Source organism: Toxotes jaculatrix, chromosome 2 (assembly GCF_017976425.1).
Source record: "Toxotes jaculatrix isolate fToxJac2 chromosome 2, fToxJac2.pri, whole genome shotgun sequence".
Lineage (NCBI taxonomy): Eukaryota > Metazoa > Chordata > Actinopteri > Toxotidae > Toxotes > Toxotes jaculatrix.
Window position 1 is genome coordinate 3,011,613 of NC_054395.1, and position 26,320 is coordinate 3,037,932.

Genomic DNA, 26,320 nt, shown 5'->3' on the forward strand with positions numbered 1-26,320 from the left:
TAAATAGAATCCAGCCATGGATCTTATTAGTAACACCTACGAAATGACAAAATGTCTTTCACAAAAAAGGCCGATTAGAGTGAAAGTTAATAACACTACAACAAAACAATAAATAAATAAATAGATAAGGGAATGATGAAGAGTGGGAAAATTAAAGTTGCCAAACAGGGTTACTGATGACTTCGTCCCTTGTTTTTCAGATATGTGGAAGAAATCTGAACAGCTGACCCCGGAGCAGAAGCTTCTGGTGATAAAGTAAGTCATTACCATGGTAAAACTTACTGAGGACTTTTTAAATGTTGCTGTGTAAAACACTGTGCTCTGTCAGTGATGCTAAAGTGGAGGACTCTGGTGGGGTTCCAATTTCCAATTTCCTGATTCCATTCCATTATGATTATTGACGTCTCAGTTCGATTAGCAATCGATGATTGAGTTTCCATTTGACAACAGTAACCCAAAATACACCATAAACGTATTGCACCATTAAAAAAGCAGTCAGCCGCTGAATTACTCAGCTTCTGTTTTATTGAGAAACATCTCAGAGCACCTTCAGTATTGTGTAGTGTAGCTGGAACTTCCAAATTAGTTTTTTTTAACTCGTTGTAGATGTAGTCTTTCACCGGGGCTAATTCTGTCGTCACCTCGTGGAGAGGACATTGATTCGGTGGAGGCTTCAGGCGGTTGTCTTTAGCCCACGCAGCCTCTTCTGGATGGAAGCGTGACATGAGCCCTCATCCTTCCATCCATCCGTTTTCCATACCGCTTGATCCGTCAGAGTCACTGGGGTTCGAACCTGGAGCCCTCATGTTGCTTTAGCTTAGTGCGGCAAAGTTTGCAGGCAACGTACGTCCTGTCCACGTGTGTAGAACTCCTGCCATGAAAACCAAAATGCATCCACACGCTCGCTGTTAGCCCAGATGGAGCTGGATGGAAGGCAAATGGAGGAGCCCACATCAAGCCACTGCCTAACAGCACTGAAGCTGTCATGTGCATAATGATGGGGATTTTCAGGCCAGGCTACAGACCCAGCTGAAGCTGAGTCCAAGTCCGGCCGAGTCCCCACACCTTACTCTTCTACTCTTCATTCTCTAAGTCTTTTTCTTCCAAAAACTTTGAAGTGTTCAGCTCTTCTTTTTAAAGAAAAACACAGAGGAGACAAAGACAAATGCTGGAGAGCAGATAAGTCATGTCCAAAGAGCTTTATTCTTCAATACAGAATTCACTGAAGCTTCAATGCAGCTATCACTGAAGCAGCATGATCAGAAAGGAGAAGAGATCTTAGTCAAAATCATTTTTATTTATTTAATTGCAGTTATAGCTGAGGAAACTTGACAGTAAGACAGGCATCTGTCCTTATGCCTTGTGATGTTTTCACTCCAGTCCTTACGTTCTGGTCTCTGACGGTTTTTTATTTTTTACATTTGTAAGTCATATTGTCAGTATAACTTGTAATGATGGTCTGTTGTACAGTATCAGGAGTTTTGTGCTGTTGTTGAAGACAAAGGTTTAACAAGGGTAACTTTACTCACTGATTCCAAAAGGTCCCCAGATGAACTTCGGCCTCCCGGTGTGCCAAACACCAGTAGTGATTGATTTGTGCAGTGGTCCACTGCATCAGCACTGCAGCTCTTTAACTGTTGTCATAGGTTTGATATGGGAAAGGTGGGTGGCTTACGCCATTTCATTAAGCTTAAGCTATTCAGAGACAGCAAAATAACAGGAAGACCTCTTGCACTGACGCTGACATTTTGCCAGGATGTCTCTGATTATGGCCAGCTTCACAGCTTTTTTAAAAATATATTCCTGGCAAGAGAGACTCACACAGTCATTGCCAATGTTGAATATTAGTCATATTCATGCTTATGTCACATGTTGACCCAGGAGAAACTGCCTGAGGTAAGACTTCACCTAATGAACTGTGCAGAATGCTGTAACTTTGACATTAATACAAGTGGTTCCTGATTATAACAGGACCTGTTGATTTATAGTGAAAGACTCGTGTCAGCAGTATAGTTATAATTATCTCATGGAAAACAACCTTCTAGTGCAAATATCAGTAAATACTCATTGCATGAGCTCATCACTGGGGTGCAGTAGAAACCTTTGACCCAGTTTTGGAAATGCTCCAGCCAAAGACTGCAGCTTCATAGCATTATCAGCGGTTGCATGCTGTTTGTGTGAGTAGTTTATTTTAACTGACCTGTGAGAACCAGATGTCTTCAACAAAGAGGAAAGGTCCTGCAAACCTGGGACACATATTTGTAAAGCAAATATGATGCAGCTGGATTTCTCTGTTTATTTTCACCTTTATGAACTTTGGCTGAAGTTGAAAAATGTTGGTTACAGTCTGTGAAAATCACAGTATGATCATTCTTCCTGTCTTTTCTTGCCTCTTGCCTTCTCCTTACTGTCAAAGCTGCTCACATGCTCTTATATCATTCAAAGAATATTTTCATGTGGATACTTTGACCGCCTAACATTTTTTATATGTCATGTCCTTTTCCATCTGAGATTTGATTAAATAGATGAGTGGCTTATTTTAGAACGTATCACATTAAAAGCTTGTTTTTGTCCATTTTATTTCTTTCAGGTGGGACCAGAGACATTGGATCAGCATTGACCAGGATGTGTGTGAGACATCGCAGCATAGAGGCTAAACTCAGACAGCTCTCCATGTAAGGAATATTACACTTAGTGTGTTAACGTGCTGCACTGCTCCCTTTACTTTTTCACTGCTCAGCCACAGAACTGTTGAACTTTAGCACCATACAGGATCTGATAGGATGCAGTGTCTTGGTGGATGCTCAGCTGGGCTCACGGTGGTTTGGCTGAGCTCCAAAAAAAGAAAAATGAACAGGGAGTTCATATGTCCAACAAACATCCCCACCAAACACACTCAGACCCTGCCAAAGATGCAACACAGTGATTTTTGTGTTCTTCTATAAAACTGTCAGGATTGCAGAGCTTTTCAAACTCACTGATGAACAAGTTTCCTGATACCAGTAACTCACAGCTAGTGTACTTTGACTTGATATGTTGTGTGTGTGGGAGTGAAAATGGGAGTTTAAAGGTGTAATTGATGAGTCTGACCTCAGATCAGAAGTGAGTAAGCTGCTGTTTTTGCAGGACTTTCCTGGAGGGACTGATCAAACCTCTACAAGAACAGATAGAGTGGAAAAGAGGAGTAACCACTTTGGACACAGACCATGCTAAAGGTAGGTTAAACTAATGTAATCACATACAAGAACAATACACTGGTACTAGTTAACAACAAGATACATCTTGGTCATTTTCAAGCAATGTAAAGTGCCAGTGTTCTTTCATCAGCTCCATTCACAGTGACTGAGACTTCGCCAGTTACCAAGTAGCTATGATTTTAAACATAGGTTGGTGTTCAGATTGTCATACCATTTTGGTTTGTTATACTCTCGTAAACTCATCATCATTCACTGTATTAAAACTGTTCTTTAACACATAGTTTTCACACAGTTGACTTTTTTTACCTTGTCCCTCTGAACCAGAGTAGAAAAGAGCTCAGCAGGAAATTAAGAAGAAGTGCTGGGACGTGCTGAAACTTAAGAGGAAAGAAAAGAAAGGTAAAAACAATAACATGGCTAAGTGCAGTGAACCTGCTGATTATGGGCACAAATCAGGTTTTTACCCACAGGATAGTAAAGTTTTGACCACAGAGGATGAAACAGGAGCCTCACGCTGCACAATATACACTTGCTTATTATCTTTACGGTGCGGGCATAAAAACTATCTAAGTATAGGGATGACACTTATCAACTGAGAGCATGGCCTGCTCAACCAGTGAAAAGCATCCATCACATATGTCTGTCGGAGGATTTGTTCCATTGAGTCTGAATTTGTATTGTTGGAACACAAACAAATGAAACCCTTTTTTTTATTGTCCAGCAGTTTTCGGCCGAATCAGAAAGCATGAGTCTTTTATGCCCCTCCCTCTAAAAGATTAGCTGTACACACATTTTTCAAGCGAAGTTAGGGAAGACTTGGCTTCTTCAGCTTCAGCCAGTGCTTTTCCCACAGATGCTATTTTCCTGCCACCACTAGCCAGACTTAAGAAAGATGTAGTTGTCGTTGACCTCTGTGAGAATCTTGTCCGTCCGTCCTTCTGTGCTCAGAAATAACACCCCATCTGTCAACGTGAGTCACTGAGTCTGTGCCTGATGGTTGATAGGTGTGTTGTGAGGGTGTTCCACTGACCTGAGACCCCAGCCTCTCTAAGAAAGAGTTTGGTGAAAACAGCTGTGGAATATCAGTGAGGTATTTTGAATCTTATTGAAACACACAGGACGTGTTTTGCTGCATTGTCTCAGCACATTTGTCCCTGTGTGTGTGTGTGTGTGTGTGTGTGTGTGTTAAGGAAAACTGTTTGTTTGCACTTGTTGAAAACATTATTCACTGATGTTATGAAATGAGTGGAGGGTGTATAGGGATAAGGTGCTTCTTGATGCAGCGGCCTTTAAGTGAAGCAGATGTGGAAGTAAAGTGATGCTGACTGTGATAACGTTAAGCACTACAGCAGCAATAAAGAAAATATTTGGCTTTCCATCTGTCTCAGACAAAGTTCCTCAACTTACCATAGCGTCTTTCCAAAGCCGATATGGTTATGTTGAAAATACAGTCTGCCGAGACTTGAACTCGCGGGATGCAGAAGCAGAATGCAGTGTGCTCCTTCATTTTACTGCGTGCCAAGGACACACCACAGCATCGTTGGCATTTGTTTTTCTACCCTGAGGCCAACTAAAGCCTAAAGTTTAAATACTTTAGTCATCTTAGAACAGAGTTAAAGGAAACATGGCTGTGACAAGAATATTTAAGTTAGCGGACGTGTTTCACCAGCATTAGATCAGAACCTGCATTACTTCAGAGCATCTTAGGTTGTCGTGGAGTCTGTAGTTTCAGCGGTTAGTCGTTTTTCTTTATGGATGCACTTGGCACATTGTTGTGTTGCCATACTGTTTCATAATGACTGACCAGCTGTGTATAACTAGTGATTAAACCATTGTTTGAAATGTCAGCCCAGCTTACAAATAAATTCCGTAGCAACAAGATGGAAAAAGACTGGGAACCAGGCTAATGAGGGAGGCTTGTCAAGCCCTTTCAGGCTCAGTCATTCAGCTAGCTCTCCGCAGAATCTTGTACAGTGTAATGTTATACTTGTCTGCTCAACAAGCTGCCTTTGGATCTCAGTGAGACTGAAAATATATAGTTTGGACTTTCCAGTCTGGCTTCTACAGTCCATCTACTCTGCCGAGGTCTCCTTAATGTAATATAGGAGGAACTGCAATAAACACACACATAAACAAACAGCAGACCAAAAGGATTCTCCATATATGGGAACTCAGTTTGTCAACAAGCATTAAACACTAATACATTTTACTTTGTAGTGTTTGTGTATTTGAAAAGCTGCAGTAACACTGTATATTTGAATTCTTTGGAACCACATCATCACTATATTTACATAAATATATAAAGATAACTTTTGGTATTTTGGCCAAAACACTTCCTTATACTGGAGATGGAAATGCATAATCTTCTCACTTTGAGTAGAAACACTGTCAGAGAAGAACTTCATCCACCTACAGTACATAGTTAAGAGTTGTATTTGACAACTTCACCCAGTATCAACCTTCACACTGCACCTCAGCAATTCAGACAATTAGTCGGCTCTCATCTGTGTCAGCTAATGTGATGCTAGTGAGCGCACAATGAAGAGTTTCCATTTAGTGTGCGTTTCCACCGGCTTCATCATTGTGTGTGTCCTGGACACCATGGTTACCTGTTATTTATATTGTGGTCTGCTCAACCGATGGAAAGATAAAGCAGCTTCCCACGTGCTGTGTCATGTTGTTATCTGTGCTTCTTTACTACTGCTTTGCATAATATGGTGTCATGAGGCACCTCTGCTGCCTCTGGGGTTTTCTGTTTTGGTTTTTTCCTTCTCTCTCTCTTCTTCTGTGTGTATGTGTGGGTGCGTGTCTTTGGTGTGGGTGGGTTTTTTAGGTAGTGGATTCCGGGGCAGCTCCTCCCTTCTCCATCCTCCTGATCAGGCTGATTTCACACACCTGTGCACAATCAGTCTCCCCTCAAACTATAAGAGGCTCAGCGTCCCTGTTTACCCTCGCCAGATTGTACCGTCATCTTCTCTGGTGACTAGTTCTCTGCACTCACTCTCGTGACTTCAACTTGTGATTTAACTTACCTGATCTTTTTGGAATTCATTGCTCTGCTCCCATCTAACCTGCGTGCTTCTCTTCCCTGCAGTCACCTCCGGCCACTGTCCTCCTGCCATCTCGCCGCCGCGACAGCCGATCCAGCCACTCTGCCCCAGAATCCCTCCTCTACCTGTTTTCTTCCCTTAATTCACTTTGTAAATAAACTGTTCGAACTCCATTCATCTGTCTGCTTTTGGGTCCTGGCCTGTATCATTGACTCTGCCTAACATATGGAGCCTCACGTCAAATGTTAAGCCAAAGACCCAGCCGGTGTCTTATTTCTTATCTTTAGCCACACAGAAGAGCAGACAGACAGACCATAGAGTTGTTCACTGTGGGTTTAACCTCCATGTATCAAAGTCAAGACTGTGTGTGTTTGTGTGCAAGTGTAGTCTGAGTGATGAGATAATGCCTTTGAGGCCCACTGTATGTCATCTTGGGCAGTCGCCAGCCTTCCTGTCTCCATAGAGAACTCAAGAAGGCTTGATATGGCTTCAGGGCATCCTCTCTTAACATCACACACACACACACACACACACACACACACACACACACACACACACACACACACACACACACACAGAGTCAGAAAGGCCATTCATGCAGAGGTGATAGCCAAAGCGTAGTGGAGACAATCCAATGGTCACGATGAAGACAGGAATGTACACAATGAAAAGATAACATGGAGCAGTAGTAACAGATCAGTGCTTCATTCCTACACCATCATGTTTTTCATTGTAGTTATTGGTGCATGTTAGTGTCGCATAACTCTGCTTTCTATTTGTGCTGCGATGGAAGATTAAGGTACAAGACTGTCCCTCATGATTTTCCTCATGAGTCTGTAATAAAATGTATATTCATTTTGTATGTGTGTGTGTGTTTGTGCTTCTGTTTCCAAGGTCGAGGTGATGTCCAGCCGCAGGTGGACAGCGCCATGCAGGATGTCCATGGTAAATGCGTTCTGCTGTTAGAGACAGAGACGCAGGCCCTGAGGAAGGCACTTATAGAGGAGAGACACAGATTCTGCTGTTTCGTAGCCATGCTGCGGTCTGTAGTGGTGAGTACAGCGGGGGACAAAGAGAGAAACGAACCATCGGAAAGCACACGGAGTTTGCTTTATCTAGAAGTTTATCTACCACCCAAACATCCCTACTCTCTCTTTGTCCTTTATTCTTTTAGGATGAGGAGATTTCCATGTTGGGAGAGGTCACCCATTTCCAGGCCATCTCTGATGACCTCAAAGCCCTGACCTCTGACCCCCACAGGCTTCCCCCTGCTAGCGAACAGGTGAGGATAAACCATCAAAAGGTGAAACAGTGTGTGAACAGTTCACCAAAACAAGACACTTTTTGTGTGTTTATTTAAGAGGTTTCACTTTTCACCTTGAAGTTAAGTATGACTAATATTTTCCTCCCTCTCAGGTGATCTTGGACCTGAAGGGCTCAGACTTTGGCCGGTCATATCATACGCCTCCCTCGTCCCCCAGCACCACCACTATGTCCAGGAAGTATAGCATGTGCAGGTAGGTTCCTGCAGCCAATCACGAGACTCATAGTCACAAATAAATGGAACAGAGAGGCTTTGTCTTTCAAGCACACGTTTGCCTACTGTAGCCATAAAAGCCTTTTGTTATCCAGTGTGCTTCAAAGTGATGTCAAATGGAAATGAAATGAGTCCAGCTGCTTTGGTTATCGATTTCCTCCAACTGAGGAACCAGGAGACAAACATGCAGAGTCTTTATCTGTAGTTATAACACCATGACATTTGTACATGCAGGAGCTACTATAATTAGCAAATCTCTCCTTTTTACCCTTTTAATAATCATGAATCTTCTTTGGAGACAGATTTGTGTTGCCCAGTCTCTGTCTGCCACCCAGTGGTTAATACAAGCTGCAGCAGTTTTCCATTTCTTTAGCTTGGTTTCTCTGTGTGTCTGAGTTCATCTCCTCTTTCTCACTGATGGTAGTTCATTAGCTCACCCCGCTGAGGAACACAGTTAAAGTGGAAACACACTGTCAAAGGAAAGGTGCACAGGGATGTTTTTAATACAGGCATGTTTGGTGAGAAATGACTTAAAGAATTGGACCATTTTCTTTTGTGGCTGTTCAGACCATGTCTTCTACACACCGTCCTCCCTGCGTTTTGTGTTTCTTCCAATGATTTTTCCTCAGCTGTTCTGGTTTAAGAAAGAAATTTGAAGATTGGGTTTTGTGTGCTGTATTAATAGTTTCCCACCCTGCTCTCGCTCTCATTCTCCTTCCTCCTCTTCCTCACGCCACCATCACTCCCGTCATCGGTACCGTAGCTCCACGCTACCGCAGCAGGCCCCGGCTTGGCTCTCTAGCGTCTCCTCCCATGACTCGGGCTTCATTTCTTCATCGTCCAAATCATCCTCGCCTATGCCAGCTGAAACAGAGGTAAGAAAAAACCCTCAGCTGCCCAAACTTAACCACAGTTCTGGGACCAAGTATGTGCATCTGGTTGAGACAGTACAGTAAAACCACATGTCCTCTGTGATTTACAAGTTAACTCTCTCACTCTCATCCAGCGCCAACCTTAACCCTCCTTTCTCACATAAATGTCTGCACTGTAGCAGCGTTATACGCGCCCAAGTCTCCTCACATTAAACTTCAGTACATTGCACTGACTGTAGTTTGTCACAGAAATGTTAAAGCTCCAAACTCCCTGGAATCAGTTTCTTCAGTTTTCATTCAGTTCAGCATTTGTGACCATTCCCGTTGTTCTGTGTTGATGTGATCAGTGCGGGTTCTGTTTATCTTTGTGTTCCTGTGAGTGATGTCTCCTCAGTTATGCAGTCTGTTGTGTTTTTTTTTTTTCATTTTAATAATTTATCTCATTTTATGTTTTCTTCTGTTCATCATCCCTCCTCCCACCGATGCACACACATCCAGTTGTCCGGTGGTTTTGACCACTACAGTCCTGCCAGTTCCCCCCACCTGTATAGCAGCGGGGACAGTTTGGGATCAGGCACTGCCTTCCCGTTTCTCCCTCCTTCCTCATCCTCCACCTCCTCCTCCTACTCCTCCTCCTGCCCCACCTGTTCATGGTCACATCCTGCCTCAGCCTTGCAGCCAGACTACCCTCACTACTGCATGCTGGGATCCAGCAAGGTGCCTCTGTCTCATGTCCCCAGCTGGAAGGTTTGTTCATCACCTCGGTCTTGATGTTCAACTTTTACTGTTGTTTAATGTATGAATACATTTATCAGTTTGGGTCTTTTATAATTTGGTAAAACCTCCAGACTTTAAAACTGAGAGATGAAATTAATTGATAAACTTTTTATAAGCTCATCAAAAGCACATCAGCAAAAATGTGAAGCAGCAACAATAAACACTGACATGTCTTTCTTCACAGGACTGGGCGAAGCCAGGACCATATGACCAGCCCATGGTCAACACACTGAGGAGGAAGGACAGGGAGACCCCAGCTAGAATAGACAGTAATGGTAGTATGAACAATGACAGCAGTCCATCCTCAGGCCCTGCCTCCACCTCCACCTCAACACCAGCTGCAGCTGTGCTGCAAGCACCAGTTTCATCAGCCTCAGTGGAAGAGAAGGGCATGACTATGGCTGCACCTCTGAAGGTCAGCTGTAATTTCCATCTCCTACAGTTTGTCAGGGTTTGCTACCACAGCTCTTAAAAACGTATCCATGTCTCATTCAGTTTACCTTGACATTGGTAGTTTTAATAAGTCAGTTTACGTAAAGAAATTTGCTGTTAGTAAAAATGTTGAGTCACTGATTGATCTGATTTATACTTACTGCTGGTTTGTGCTGTAAGATGCAAAGTAGCTCCATAAGATTTCAAACATTCACTTACATGTTTCTCACCTGTAAAATTTGTGCTTGAAAACTCTGGGAAATTCTCAAAGATAAAAAGAAAGATCAGAATTGTGCAATGATCCATTCACCTGCTATTTCTGCTAATACTTGATGACGCACATGAACACAAGTCAGTCTACATGTGATGGCATCTGTGACGTGTAAGTGTACCCAGAGAGACTCCATCCAATGCTCCAGTGGCTACAGCACGCAGACCAACACACCCCGCCGCTCTGAAGACACTATACCTTCACAAGGTAACGTGCACTTTCTAGAATCAGTCGCTCACCAGTTTTAAAGGGCACTGCTAACCTTTCTTTTTTTCCCCTTCAGTATCAGAGTATGACTGTTTCTCAGTGGCTGGAGATCGGGAGCCTGAGCAGCAGCAGTCTGACTTTGACAAGTCCTCCACCATCCCCAGAAACAGAGACATCAGTCAGTCCTACCAACGCATGTTCCAGACCAAACGCCCAGCCTCCACAGCCGGCCTGCCCAGCACACAGGCTCCTTACCACGGACAGGGGGCCTGCCCTGCAGGGGCCTATCCCCCCACACCTTTCCACACAGGAGCTTTTTTTAGCAATCTACCCCTCCTCAGGCTTATCCTCCTGCCCCTACAGGTACAGGCTACACTGATAGGGTCACAAATGTACCATAGATTTATACTTAGTCTTTGTTGTTTTATGTTTGTAAGATATTCTGTAAGTTGGAGTGAATAACTGTTTTTAAACACAGTAATACCTCTTCAGGGGCCAGTTGTCTAAAACCATTATTTGTGCTGTGTCATTGCAGGCTCAGGTTCAGGTCAGGGATGTTATTCTGGACTCAGCTCCCATAATCCCTCCGGCTCCTGTTCTACAGGCCACAGTACAGTTACTGTCACCCCAGGGGTTGCCACAATCCGCCGCACCTCCTCTTCAAAGCTCTGCACTCGTCGTTTGGGCTCTGTTGTGGGTATGGGCCCCATCCCTGTTTGCACACCTGTCATCCCAGTAAAAATCCCAATGGTGCCCGATATGTCAGGAGCGGTGAATGGGAGCAGGAGTGCAGAGAAGATGGGAGGAGGGGGAGGAGTGGGAGGAGGATTCTCCAACATTTGCAGGAGGGGAGGATGCTGGCACATTACCTGTGGTGTCCTGGAGGGGTCAGGCTACAACCCGTCATAGAAACTCTGCCTTCATTACGTTTGTAAATGAGGCTAAAGTCTTTACAAAAAGTCTCGCTGATAGAAATGTGATGTTCAGAATCAAAAGGCTTCTCACGCTCGTATCAGAAATCATTGGCACCTGCTTTACACTTCTCATTCTGTAAATTTCCATCTGTGAGATTCTCTCACTACAGAACCATCTATGATGAGAGGAACATGTTTAGAAATGCAAGGTGCAAGTTTGTTTTTTATTTGGCTTATGATGCCTCAGAAATTGTTCAAAGCGAGCTTGTGAATGCCTGTTCTTGATGTTAAAAAGAAAAAAAAGCAAAGGAACTGACTTTTACAGTCAAAGTTTCAGGAGACCACAGTGTGACTGAAGCGTCACGTGGTTTTGTATTTGCTACATTTAAATAAATAAAATAACATTTTGTCTCCGCTCACTCGTCTGTCTTCTCTCCCTGTCTCCCGCTCACTCGTCTCTGTCTTCTCTCCCTGTCTCCCGTTCACTCGTCCCTCTGTCTGGAGCTGGGGTATAAGTTATCTGTTAGTCTGATGACATGGATGTCGAATCCTAATTTCTATAACAGGAGACTGTGCTGCTTTATGATCCTCGGTGTGTTGTGCCTGTGGTACTAGAACACACAGCATGGTGTGTAAGTGTGCAAGTGTTTAAGAGACTGTCTATAGGGAGTGTCATGACCTGTCTCAAAGGGTCACAACAAAAAGGGAGACAACACCATGTAAATATGCAAATAAATACTTTATTTAACCAAATGAAACCAAATAAGACCAAACTGAACCCAAATGAAACATTCAGATTAGATATTTGCATTGTGGGATGTGGAAAATCAGTGGAGTCAGTAGTGTAAAATGTGCATGAGTGAAGAGTGTGAGTATGCAGGTGTTGAATGATGTGAAACAGAAGCAAAACTCAGAACAACATAAACCAAAGCAAACACAGATGATGTTGCAGCTCAGCATGGATGGTTCTATTTTTGGTACTCTGATGGTCTTTCCCTGCCAGGCATCACACACACCAGAGATGATGTGGTTTCCTCGCACTGAGGAGGCCAATGGCCTTGGTGCAGCCATTGGCCTGGTAGATGTGTTTGGCAATGATGGCAGTCTTGGGCACCACAATACAGGAGCAAGTGTTCTCAAACTTTGTGCTGATGTTGATGTCTTCACCCTCGAGAGAAAGAGAAAGACAGAGAGTGAGCAATTGATTGCACTGGCTTAAATAGACTCTCCACCAGGGCCCAGGTGTGTTGAGCCACTGAAGACACCTGCAGACAGGAGGAATAGACACACCCAGATCAAAAGTAACACAGTTCATCAGAAAATAAAATGCTGAAATAGCATCAAGCAACAACTTCTAGCAGGATACAGAGGACATAGCAGCTCTGCTATTTCTTATCGCCTCGTCCGCCTTAGAGTGAAGAGACTTGGGCGACTCCAGCATGTGCAGCAGCTCTGCTCACCAAGAAGCTGTTTCTGACCCATGAGTGGAGCTGCAGCCAGCATTGAGGCAGTGGGTTAGGGGTTAGGGTGAGGGGGTTAGTGTGGGAGTCTGAACCCACCCTCCAAGGAGGACGGGAGGTGTTTTCTCTTCTTTTTTGTGCTTGTAGATGCTATTTGGCCATTTTGGCTCCATTATGTTGTTGTAAATGGCACATACCTGTGTTGGCCTCACATCTTTTGCTTCTGGGACCTAACAGCAAAAGAAGAAAAAGTTATTTCATGTCATCTTCTGAACATGAAGATCTTCATGTGCAGATTAAAGAAAATAGCCAGTCAGCAGCAACAAGAAGTTGTGTTATACAGTGCCACTATGGAAAGGCGTTTGAGTGTTGCTCCTCTGAGTCGTGGCTCAGAGGGCATATGGTCTGTGGTAAAGAATAGCGAGAGCACACGTGTTGAGCTGCTACTAGTCTCACGACGGAGGATTTATTCTTCCTCTATAACATAAACATTATCAACAGTGACATGACTTCAGATATACTGCAAAATCATTGACTATACGGCCTTAATACATGTCCATGTCCATATTGCCATAGCTCACCTAAGCTTATGGTCACAGCTTCTTACATCACACATCAACATCAATTTACTAATCTTGTATCTTAAGTAACACATTCACTTCCAGTTAGGTATACTTTGCTCCTAACTTATTGCATTTTACTCTATTGTCACTATACCATGAACTGTATCACTGAACTACTGCTTTTTAACATTTTTAACACTGTACTTAATTTACATGAAATGTATTGCTGTTCCTGTGTCTGTTTTAACTGTATTCTATTTTTAACTCACACAGTTATTTACATTTTTAACAATAACCCATGACATAAAACTCACACATGAATTACAAGAAGGTATCCTTAAATGTCGCTGTTCTTTAGGCTTTAACAATACCACCATGTATCACAATAGCATTTCTGGTACTTGGTAATAAACCCACAAATATGCACATGAACCCAGTAAATGTCTGACTGCATGAAAAACGTTTAATAAATGTATTTGTATTTAGTACTCAAAAGGTTCCTTATACTGTACCATTGACTGGTTTGAGCTAGCTTCTAGCACATTCTATTCCCCAGTATACTTGTCCGCTAGCATTAGCAGGTTAGCTTCCAACAGCGTCTACTCTCTACTCAAATATCTCCCACAACACATGTTCATTTCTCATCACATTAAACCATAGCATTGGTGACATTGTAAGGCTTATAAAGTTGGCACTGTACATTTGACTTTTCGTGTTTACTAACCTGTGGTAAAGAATAGCGAGAGTTTATTCTTCCTCTGATGCGTGAGTCTACTCTCTACCACTGCGCTATGAACGCCATCTAGCGGACAATATGTGGAATGGCACTCAACTCAAATGAGCTGCAATGGAACCAGATGAATAAATACAATGAAAATAGCATCAAAGACCAAAAAATTAAAAAATATGGGAAATAATCAAATATAGTTTACAAGCCATAGTTGTGGCAACCAAACATTACATAAACATATGCTAAAGAAAACCTCGAACAGTGCTGCAACTACATTAGAAATTTACCAGAAAATGAAGCAAAGGCTGGAGGAGTGAAATCAGCGCTGCTGTGCCCAGGATTCGAACCAGGGTTGCTGCGGTGACATCGCATAATACTAATCATATGACCATGGCCACTCAACCTTATGAGCAAGAATACACCGATGCCGAGGCTGTGATTAACATGATGAGCGCACAAAAAAGGTAATATCGCCGGACATTAACGTGGAACAGCGCTGTAGTTTACTCTGTTTAATGGCAGTGTTTAAATGTCTTTAAATGCAGGCAGGTCTGCTGACCTGGACCCAGCGGATTCATTATGACGTCATGTCAAGCCCTAAAACTGGACCTAAAGTCCACATTTCCTTGACATTAAAAGTGTGAAATTAAATCCACATAATCAACATTTTTATCTTTTGCAATATGTAAAGGATCACAACATCTACCCTGGAAAACCTTTCATTTAAAAAAACTCTGAGTGAAACCTTTTGAAGTGGAGGAGCCCCTGGATGTCAACACCCCAGACCTGCTGTCTCCAACAGGTGGCATGAAGCAGAAGAAAGTCACCTGTATGTTCATACCTGATGGCCAGGTGTCACTGCCCAGAATTTTTACATTCTGACCTGAATGCAAAAATTGACCGGCGTGGCTTCTGCGAGGGTGAAGACATCAACATCAGCACAAAGTCTGAGAACACTTGCTCATGTATTGTGGTGCCCAAGGCTGCCATCATTGCCAAACACATCTACCAGGCCAATGGCTGCACCAAGGCCATTGTTCTCCTCAGTGCGAGGAAACCACATCATCTCTGGTATGTGTGATGCCTGGCAGGGAAAGACCATCAGAGTACCAAAAATAGAACCATCCAGGCTGAGCTGCAACATCATCTGTGTGGAGTACGTTCTGATAATTTAAGTCCACATCCCTGGTAGTGAGAAACTGATCCTGGAGCTACCACTGGTCATTGGGACCACAGGTCTGAGCAGGAACATACTATGTTGAACCCTCAGAGTGATACCTACAGAACAAGGATGTGCCCTTCCACTCTGTCATCTACCATGAGGATGACATCCATTATCCCCATAACTATGGCACAGACAGCAGCTGCGCTGATAAGCAGTACCAGGCTTCAGCAATAGAAGAGCTGGCTAAAGGGGTGAGCAGTGTGGTGGACAAGGAGCGCTCATATGGTCCTGTCATTCTGAGAAGAAAGAGGGCTGCTGGGAAAGAGAACCCCCCCCCCCCCCCCTACACCCACAATCCCATATTCCCAAAACAAATTTACATAAAACATGACTGTTGTTTAATGTTTGAAATGTTGAGTACATTCAATATTGTTCTATGATTGTATGTTGACAAATTGACAGTTTAAAAAAATGTTTTTTGGGAAATAAAATTGATGTTTTGTCCTTTGCCCGTGAGGACGAGACATCAGTCTTCTCCAAAGTAAAAGATGCTCTGCTGTGGTATCAGGAAAAGTTCTGCACCCATGACCAACAGATTTGGGAGAAATCAGTGGAACAGAGAGAAATAAAGGGTTTGAGGAACAAGATGCCACAGATGACAACGTGAACAACCAGTGGGAGCCACTCCAGCTCATGCCAGGACGTCAGCAGAAGCTGAAAGAAAGCAACAGGGAGGCTGAGCGGGAGCACAGAAAGCTCATGGGCCCCTCCTATCAGATGGGCGATGAGGGTGAGAAGGACACTGCGATACATGGACAGCTCAGTCGCCACTTTGCTCCAGTGTGACTGAGCCTCAGGTGTCATGAAGCTGTACAAGTTTCTGATGTGTCTTCGTGAGTGAGTCAATTAAACCAAACTGCTTGAAAACTAAGAAAAAGAAAGTGAAGAAGAAAGAGAAAAAAGATTCTTGCTCTGAGATTTGAAGGAGCAACATCTCTGTTAGAGCAGTGGGTTCTTTTGGAATTCTGAAGGAGCCTGAAGAAGACTTCTAACTGTCGAAACGCCCTCAATACTGTCTTGAAGGACAGCAAAGTCCTCCTCACTCATGGTGCTGAAAGTTCCTTCAGTTACTGTAGACTTTTATCCAGTCACACCTAAGACAATTGCACTTCCATGCTGAGCATGTTTCGATGCCTTGATGAATATGGCTGCAGTTAAGTATATATATATACATATACCCCAACTTGGAAAATGACGTCATCTTTAATGGTGTTAATTGTTTGAATAAACTTATTTCTTGGCACCTCCAGCTGGAGCCGAACTAATTTCCTCCAAATGTCTGACCACAATTCCACGTTGAGGGTGCTGAAAGCCTTCTCTCCAAGCCTCACACTTGAAGGGCCCATGCTCAAAATATTTGACAAATCCAACAACATCAGTAAGGTAAATTTTCTGTGTGGTCGGTTTGAATCCACGCCCTTTGAGTTCAGCCACAAACCTTGGTGAACATTTTTTTTTTGTAGTTCATGTCTTTTATTTCAATTACACATCAATTCCAAGACATAAATCTTTAAAAAGTTTGTAGTCTTACTCTCGTACTCTTCCATAATATTTCAGACAGAGTAAATCCACATTTGGGATTTCTGAGTTGGCCATGAACCGCAAAAACTGAATGATGTGCATTGCATGCAGTTTAGCATGGACTCAGACTTTGAATGTGCAAATTTAAACAAAAAGTCAGGCCTTGTACTTAGGCTTTTATTTTAAGTAATCAATTATGATGTCTACTAACCTACTGTGCTTTGCTTTAAAAACTAAATTTTACAATCCATAATTCAAATAGTAAGTAAATGTCAACAATGAACCCTTTGCATTAGCTGATATTCTGATGACTCTCCACTGTTTTCCTAAAAAACTCAGCAGTTTGATGGTCTGCATGTAAATGAAATGTTGTTTTTTTGTTTGTTTTTTTTTTTATTTATACATGTATTAGCTTCAGACATTTACAGTAAATTACCTTTTCATCAAGTGCATCAAGGACATCCTCCATTTTCTGGCCAAAAGCCCCCCTCCTAGCCCGGTACAGTCTCAGCAGGCGAGGCACAAGTCAAGTCTAAGTCTCTTTTCATCTATATCCTTAATATTTCAATGATATCATTATGATGATTATAACATCTTTTGACTTCCAGAGGAGCTATTTTGCCCTCAATACTGTCTTGAAGGACAGCAAAGTCCTCCTCACTCATGGTGCTCAAAGTTCCTTCAGTTACTGTAGACCTTTATCCAGTCACACCTGAGACACTTGCACTTCCATGTATGTTTTGGTGCCATTTCAATAAACTGAGCATGTTTCCATGCCTATGCAGCAGTTTTAATGTAAGCCAGCAAAAGAAATAAAAGATGATTTTGTGTGATAGAAAAATATATTCTGCCCACCAGACCGCCCAGAACGGAATGCATCAGCAGAAAAGTGACTCAGTATATATTTTGTAATTTGCCTAAACAAATTTCAGATTTGATTTCTCCCTTATTCATTCCTAATCCTATGCTGCCATCTACTGACGAAAAGCGTGAATCCAGTACAGGACGACGTGGAGCCTCCCTTCTCCGCCTCTTCTGAGGGTCAAGGCCAATGCAATGCAAGCTTCTTCTGTTTGCTAACAAACTGCCATCATCATTAAAACTCATGTAACTGACCGGTAAATAGAGCGTCCATTTTGGACACACAGTTGTGACCATTAAATGTTATTACGGGCGGTATTTTAGTAAAACTGCCTAATTGGACTGCGCATACAGCGCAACACTGCACTGCGGTCAAACCAGCCGCTCCAACATTTCAAGTGCTCCCGTGTTACAGACATTATGGTAAATAGACGGATGCGATTGATAAAGTCAGCGCTAGGATGCTACAGCGTGGTCCAACTTCCGGTTTTCAAAATAAAAATGTGATAGGTGATATGCGTTAGGCAGTGACAGTGAGAAAGAAATGAAGATGTGACATTGTTTGTAGATTTGTAGGACCTGTCCTGACCCTGACTATGCACATGAAGCACAAGGAAAAAAACAGTATCACATACATCTCCCTCTCCGGTCCAGTCTCCATGACTTAAAGTAAATTTAACACGTTAATTAGTGAGAATTTAACTCATCTGAAACTTTGGGGATATTTTTATGAGTGAATGAGAATACTGTACTTTTTTGCTGTAATTCGGCGACGTAGATTTTCTTTCCCCTGCACACTGGTACCATACTTTGTCGGTTGATCGGTGAGGTCCTAACGCATATCCAGCTCTCTGGCGGATGGGAGTGGCTCCAAATGTGCGTGTGAATAGGTGAGAATGCCGCTGTGGTGAGGTAGGGGGAAAAAACGTCTCGTCTTTTCTTAGTTACTTTAATGTTAGCTCAGTTTTCCAGTTGTAGTCTTGAAGGTTTAGAGAATCAAGGTGTGGATTCAAAGGATTCAAGGATTCAAATGCTTTTATTGTCAATTTCACCATATGTCAGACATACAGGGGAATCGAAATGTTGTTTCTCTCTCTCTCTCTCTCTGCAATGTGCATTTTACAATAATAAATAAATTAAACAATCTAAACAAAACCAGCTAAATAAACTTTTACTGCAATATAAATATTTAGTGTGTAAGAAAAATATGAGAAATATTTATATATATATTAATATGAAAATTTCAAATTGCTTGACCTGGAAAAAAATATGTTTACAAAGTGACAATAGCAGTGGTAGTACTGTGTGAACAGTTGTAAACATTAGTCATTGTGCAATAGGTTAGCAAGAATAGTGCAAATGGTTATGTTGTGCAAGTTGGCCAAAAGATTGTCTTCGTTACAGAGTCCCGGTGTGTGTGTGTGTGGGGGGGTCAGCAGAGTTGGGGTCCAGGGGGTGTAGTGTACAGAGTTCAGTATCCTGACAGCCTGGTGGATGAAGCTGTTGGACAGTCTTGTGGAGCGGGCCCGGAGGCATCGGAATGGTCTCCCTGAAGGCAGGAGGCTGAAGTGGGGGTGTGAGGGGTGTGAGTTGTCCTCCGCAATGCTGATGGCTCTGCGGGTGAGGCGTGTGTTATAAATGTCTGTGATGGGCAACAGAGGGACACCAATGATCTTGCTGGCTGCATTCACTATGCGTTGCAGTGTCTTTTGGCAGAAGGCAGTGCAGCCTCTGTACCACACAGTGATGCAGCCAGTGATGATGCTCTCAATGGTGCCCCGGTAGAAAGAGCACATGATGGGAGGTGGGACATGGGCTCTTCTCAGTTTGCGGAGGAAGTAGAGGCGCTTTTGAGCTTTCTTGGCCAGCTGTGTTGTGTTTGTTGATCAGGAGAAGTCCTCAGAGATGTGCACCCCCAGGAACTTGGTGTTGTTCACCCTCTCCACTGCAGCGCCGTCGATGGTCAGTGGGGGATGCTGTGAAGGCCTTCTCCTGAAGTCGATAACCATCTCTTTGATCTTCCCCACGTTGAGGAAGAGGTTATTATCCTTACACCACTGGACCAGTTGGCTCACCTCACTCCTGTAGTTTGCCTCATCCTGGTTGGTGATGAGGCCCACCACGGTTGTGTCGTCCGCAAACTTGATGATGTAGTTGGTGTTGTGGCTGGGTACGCAGTCGAGAGTCAGCAGGGTGAAGAGTAGCGGGCTGAGTACACACCCTTGTGGAACCCTTGTGCTCAGCATGATGGTCCTGGAGGTTTTGCTGCCAACCTTTACCCTTTGTGGTCTCTCTGATAAAAAGTCCAGCACCCAGTTACACAGAGAGGTCTTGACTCCCAGGCCTCCCAATTTTTGTGTTAAATGCTGAGCTAAAATCTAGAAACAGCATTCGCACATAAGAGTTTTTGGAGTAAAGGTGGGTGAGGGCTGGGTGGAGTGCGGCTGCAATGGCATCCTGTTGGTCCTGTATGCAAACTGAAACGCAAATTCTTGTCTCTTTTTTAATTTTGTTTAGAATCAACTACTTAAATGATCTAAATCTATAATCAGTATTGCCAACAATTAGTTTTCAGTGAAACAGATTCGTGAATCAGCTACACATTGCAGCATAAATCAATTTTTATTGATCTGTATTTGAACTGAGGGTCTGTGGATGCTTCACTGTTGGGGCTCTAATTTAAGGTGGAACGGTGGGTTTGCAAGTTTTTCTTTTTGAGGTTTTTGATTTGAAAAAGCTGTACAACTCTTATATTTGCAATACTATGCAGCCGTAAGTGAGAAATTACACTAAAGCTTGATGAGTTAAAACAAGAACAAACATTTGCTTGTTGAAAACACAGTTCAACTGCTAATTAACAAATATACTTAAAAAGTGTCAGGAAGATGATTAAATAGATGTTTTTGGTGTTTGTCTCTCTTCACTTTGCAGGCACTTGGGGTTTGAAATCGCTCCAGATTCTTGCAACAAGGAAGATAAGAGGGATAAAACAAAAAAAAAGGTAATAAGAATGATGACTTTAATTCATTAGAGCCAGTGCTGCAAGGACATTAAAATTTAGAGCACTTTATTGTTTTTTTTTCTTTTTTTGTAAATAGTAGAAGTAGTCGTGGAGAAAGAAGAGGAGGAGTAGGATCAGCAAAATTGTTTATTTGTAGTTCACAAAGTTAACACCCTGTATATACAGTGGGTACAGAAAGTATTCAGACCCCCCTAAATTTTTCAGAGAAACATGAAATTGTTGAAATTTTTGCAGATTTATTAAAAAAGAAAAACTGAAATATCACACAGCCATAAGTATTCAGACCCTTTGCTGTGACCCTCATATTTTTAACTCAGGTGCTGTCCATTTCTTCTGATCATCCTTGAGATGGTTCTACACCTTCATTGGAGTCCAGCTGTGTTTGATTATACTGATTGGACTTGATTAGGAAGGCCACACACCTGTCAATATAAGACCTTACAGCTCACAGTGCATGTCAGAGCAAATGAGATCAAAGGAACTGCCTGAAGAGCTCAGAGACAGAATTGTGGCACAGATCTGGCCAAGGTTACAAAAAAATTTCTGCTGCACTTAAGGTTCCTAAGAGCACAGTGGCCTCCCTAATCCTTAAATGGAAGACGTTTGGGACGACCTGAACCCTTGCTAGAGCTGGTCGTCCGGCCAAACTGAGCAATCAGGGCAGAAGAGCCTTGGTGAGAGAGGTAAAGAAGAACCCAAAGATCACTGTGGCTGAGCTCCAGAGATGCAGTGGGGAGATGGGAGAAAGTTCTAGAAAGTCAACCATCACTGCAGCCCTCCACCAGTCGGGGCTTTATGGCATAATGGCCCGACGGAAGCCTCTCCTCAGTGCAAGACACATGAAAGCCTGCATGGAGTTTGCTAAAAAACACCTGAAGGACTCCAAGATGGTGCGAAATAAGATTCTCTGGTCTGATGAGACCAAGATAGAACTTTTTGGCCTTAATTCTAAGCAGTATGTGTGGAGAAAACCAGGCACTGCTCATCACCTGTCCAATACAGTCCCAACAGTGAAGTATGGTGGTGGCAGCATCATGCTGTGGGTGTGTTGTTCAGCTGCAGGGACAGGACGACTGGTTGCAATCGAGGCAATTCAAGGAAAGATGAATGCGGCCAAGTACAGGGATATCCTGCACGAAAACCTTCTCCAGAGTGCTCAGGACCTTAGACTGGGCCGAAAATGGCTGTCCACCAACGTTCACCATCCAACCTGACAGAACTGGAGAAGATCTGCAAGGAGGAATGGCAGAGGATCCCCAAATCCAGCTGTGAAAAACTTGTTGCATCATTCCCAAAAAGACTCATGGCTGCATTAGCTCAAAAGGGTGCTTCTACTAAATACTGAGCAAAGGGTCTGAATACTTATGGCCGTGTGATATTTCAGTTTCTCTTTTTTAATAAATCTGCAAAATTTTCAACAATTCCGTGTTTCTCTGTCAATATGGGATGCTGTATGTACATTGAGGAACTTAAATGATTTTAGCAAATGGCTGCAATATAACAAAGAGTGAAAATTTTAAGGGGGTGTGAATACTTTCCATACCCACTGTACCTATAAAGTGGCTGGTGAGTGTATACTGAGGAGTTGGTCTGTAATAAAACAGCAGGGTAATTAATATATATTTCTCTGGGCAACAGAAATGCCTCATAGGGTGGAACGCGTCCTGATCAGAGTGCCACAGACACCAGCCTTTCCTGTTGCAGTAAGAAAGACAAATTTGGCTGTGTTGTTGGTTAAGCTGATTAAAGATTTAGATTAATCAAATCTGCTTTGATTTTTAATACTTAAGCCTCTGTATGATGAAGCTCCTCCTCCGTATTCGCCGTCCCAACCTCAAGGTGAAGACAGCGCAAACGAGGGAGTGCAAGTTATTGTAAAAACCAGGGTAAGTGCAAATTGCATTGCTATGTTACAACTAAAAAAAATGCAGTGACAGAATTCTTCTTTCTATGTTTTTCAGTGCTGCTCTAACCAGTGGACCTACCGTGAATGGCTGATCACGGCAGCTATTGTTATCTATTGTATCATTGTCCTGCTGATGGCAGGGTTTGTTCTTTACTCAATTTACATTCAGGGCTGATTTTGTTCAAACTAAAAATGTTGACAAAACTTAATTGTATAGCCATACAGAGATGGTGAGTCATATGGCATGTTAGGTGTTAATACATGAAAAAAGTTCACCGTATCTGCTGTTGTTCATGAGTGTTGTTGAGTTTAATAAATTTATATGTACATGTATTCATTTTTCTAATCTGGCCTCTGCTTCTCAAAACAACACATTATTTTTATGATTACGGTAGAGGCAAGATGCATTGTGTCCATGTTCATCTGAAAGGATTCTATACAGTTATTCTGGGACCACAGGGAGTTGCTGAATCGTATAGAGTTGTTGAGTGTTACTGTATGTACTGAGATGTTGGACCATGAAACTTTATAAAAGGAGATACAGAGATGTTGGCTGTTATTGTATGGCCATAAAGAGAGGGTGGGTCATATTCTATTCAATTCCATTCAATTTTATTTTATTTTATTTTATTTTATTTTATTTTATTTTATTTTATATAGTGCTTTACAGAGACCCAGAGTCTGACCCCAGATCAGCACTTAAGGCAACAGTGGCAAGAAAAACTCCCTTTTAACAGGAAGAAACCTTGAGCAGAACCTGGCTCAGATGGGGGACCCTCCTGCTGAGGACCGGGCTGGGTGAAAGGAGGAAAAGGAGGAAGGTAGGACAGCTAGGAATGGAGGAGAGGAGGAGAAGGACATGCAGCATAATACAAACAGGGTTGGCAATGGACAATGTTAGAGGGTCAGCATTTAGATTACAGTTAGTGAAAAGTTAGTGGATACTGTGTGCTCAGCAGATTACAGTTATGATAGGAAACAGCACAGAGGCAAAAAGCTGTCATGGTTGGTAATTATTTACATTACAGTCTGCAGAGAATATTAATTCAACATGTATCTGTAGCAGAGTGGAACATTAAGCATAGTAATGTGTTAGAAATGGATCATTGTAGACAATAAACAGCAGCAGGTGGGTGGAGCCAGGACCACAGACAGAGATGATTGCAGCTCCGGAGCCAGAGACACCTGCAGAAAGGTACAGAGACAGAGAGACCAGAGAGAGACAGGCACAGGACTACGGGAGAGAGAGGACACAGAGTTAATGACATGGAATAAAGGCTAATACATGTGAGAGTGGGTCTGAGGAGAGAAGAGAGGTGTGCAAAGGATCATGGGAAGTCCCCCAGCAGCCTAGGCCTATAGCAGCATAACTAAGGGATGGTTCAGTTGCCTGAGCCAGTCCTACTAAGGGCTATATCCTTAACTGTACCAGTGTCTATAGAAATAATTGTGACTAACTATAAGTTTAGTCATAATAACTAAGACTGTAACTACAACTAATTATAAGCTTTGTCAAACAAAAAGGTTTTAAGCTTAATTCTAAAATTAGAGAGGGTGTCTGCTTCCCGAACCCATACTGGCAGCTGGTTCCACAGGAGAGGGGCCTGATAGCTAAAGGCTCGACCTCCCATTCTACTTTTAGAGATTTTGGGAACCATAAGCAAACCTGCTTTCTGGGAACGAAGCAATCTGTTGGGATAATACGGTTCTATCAGCTCTGTGAGATATGAAGGAGCCTGGCTATTGAGGGTCTTATATGTGAGGAGAAGGATTTTAAAATCAATTCTGGATTTTACAGGAAGCCAATGAAGAGAAGTTAGTACAGGAGTAATTTGATCTCTCTTGCTAATTCCAGTCGGTACTCTGGCTGCAGCATTTTGGATTAGCTGGAGGCTTTTTACAGAGTTAACTGGTCATCCTGATAATAGGGAATTACAGTAGTCCAGCCTAGAAGTAACAAAAGCATAAACTAGTTTTTCAGCATCACTCTGAGACAGAATGTTCCTGATCTTACTGATATTGCGCAGGTGAAAGAAGGCGGTCCTAGAGACTTGTTTTATGTGCGAGTTAAAGGACAAATCCTGACCAAAAATAACTCCAATGTTCCTCACAGTCGTCCTGGAGTCTAAATTAATGCCATCCAGAGTAACTATATGATTAGATAAACTGTTTCTGAGGTGTTTGGGACCAAACAAAATAACCTCAGTTTTGTCTGAATTCAGAAGAAGAAAGTTACAGGTCTTCCAGGCCTTTATGTCTTTAAGACATGCCTGAAGTATGGTTAATTGATCTGTTTCCTCTGGCTTCATAGATAAATATAGCTGGGTATCATCTACACAGCAAAGGAAAGGAGTCCATTGTCTGATGCTATGAGAAGGTCGTTGGTAACTTTCACCAGTGCTGTTTCTGTGCTATGATGAACTCTAAATCCTGACTGAAAAACTTCAAACGAACTGTTCCTATGTAGATGGTCGCACAACTGAGTTGCAACAGCCTTTTCAAGAATTTTAGAAGTAAAGGGGAGATTGGATACAGGTCTATAGTCTGTTAAAGTGTCAGAGTCCAGAGAAGGCTTTTTAAATAAAGGTTTGATAACTGCAACCTTAAAAGCCTGTGGAACATATCCTGTTACCAAAGAGAGATTTATCTGGTCTAATGTGGAAGTGCCAATCAAAGGCAAAACATCTTTAAGAAGTCTGGTTGGGATAGGATCCAAAAGACATGTTGATGGTTTAGATTTAGTAACTATTGAAGTCAACTCAGTGAGATCTATGGGAGAGAAACAGTCAGACAAATCAGGACTGGCAGACATTTCTAAAGTTGCTGTTCTTGATACACACACATCATTAACAGGATGAGATGGATTCTATCTCTAATATCTGGGTGGTGGAGTCTGGTGCTCTACCAACTGAGCTAACCGGGCGGCATAAACATGAGTATAGGTTTCTTAATTGTTTTTTTTTCAAAGTTCAAAGCAGTTTTATTCAAACTCTCAAGAATCTATTTCAAAAAGTGAGAAAATAACAGAACACTAATGTCCTCATTACTTTATTGGAGGATAGGTCAGCCGTGAAGTTGACAGTGTGTTGTCTTGATGCAGATATAAGTAGGAATATTTACCTGGTCTGGTTTCTAATGTGATCAAAGTTTTGGCAAGAGTTCACTACCGATTATGTATTATGTCACCCATGCACTATTAATCAAAATACCAAATCAAGCTGTCCATCACACCCTCACAGATGAAAGTCTGGAAAATGTGAGAGTTGAACTTTTGAATGACATCAGACAAAGAAACAGTGAGGTGGTGAAGCAAAACCCAGCAGCCGGAGAGTTTAAAGCCAGGTGGCCTGCATTCTTTCATATTGATGAGCTCAACACATGCTGGTCTTTCCCCCTCTTCTTATTATTCTTTATTTTGGCCACTTGGGGGCAGAAGAACTCTATGGCAAGCTACTCTTCTAACTTCTAACAGATAAATGCTGACACATCCACTTGAGACAAACTTCATGGTACAGTTGGACAATCTTTTACCCCAGCTGACATCTGTTTTCCAGAAGAAGGGAGGTGTTTCTGGTCAGAAAATATCCAAACATTTGTAAATCTGGAATTTTAAGATATCAGATTTCATACATACAATATATTCACTGTGTAATTGTATTGTCCATATGAAGCCCCAGTTTGCATCAACAGCCTGGATTATTTGCAAGGTGTAAAAATCATTTCTAAGGAAATATATTGTCTTTTTAAGGCAATAATACCATATGGGCTAGAGATG

General features: G+C 42.4%; 1 long non-coding RNA gene and 1 pseudogene across 1 annotated transcript; one reads left to right on the plus strand and one right to left on the minus strand.

Annotated features, from left to right (window-relative positions):
* Positions 1-202: 202 nt before the first annotated feature.
* LOC121188334 lies at positions 203-11,584 on the plus strand (annotated as a pseudogene).
* Positions 11,585-12,077: 493 nt separating this feature from the next.
* Positions 12,078-14,123, minus strand: LOC121192647. Its single transcript, XR_005895234.1, has 3 exons — positions 14,005-14,123; positions 12,915-12,947; positions 12,078-12,425 (listed from the first exon to the last, which is right to left on the minus strand). It is a non-coding gene; the product is annotated as an uncharacterized LOC121192647 (long non-coding RNA).
* Positions 14,124-26,320: the final 12,197 nt, after the last annotated feature.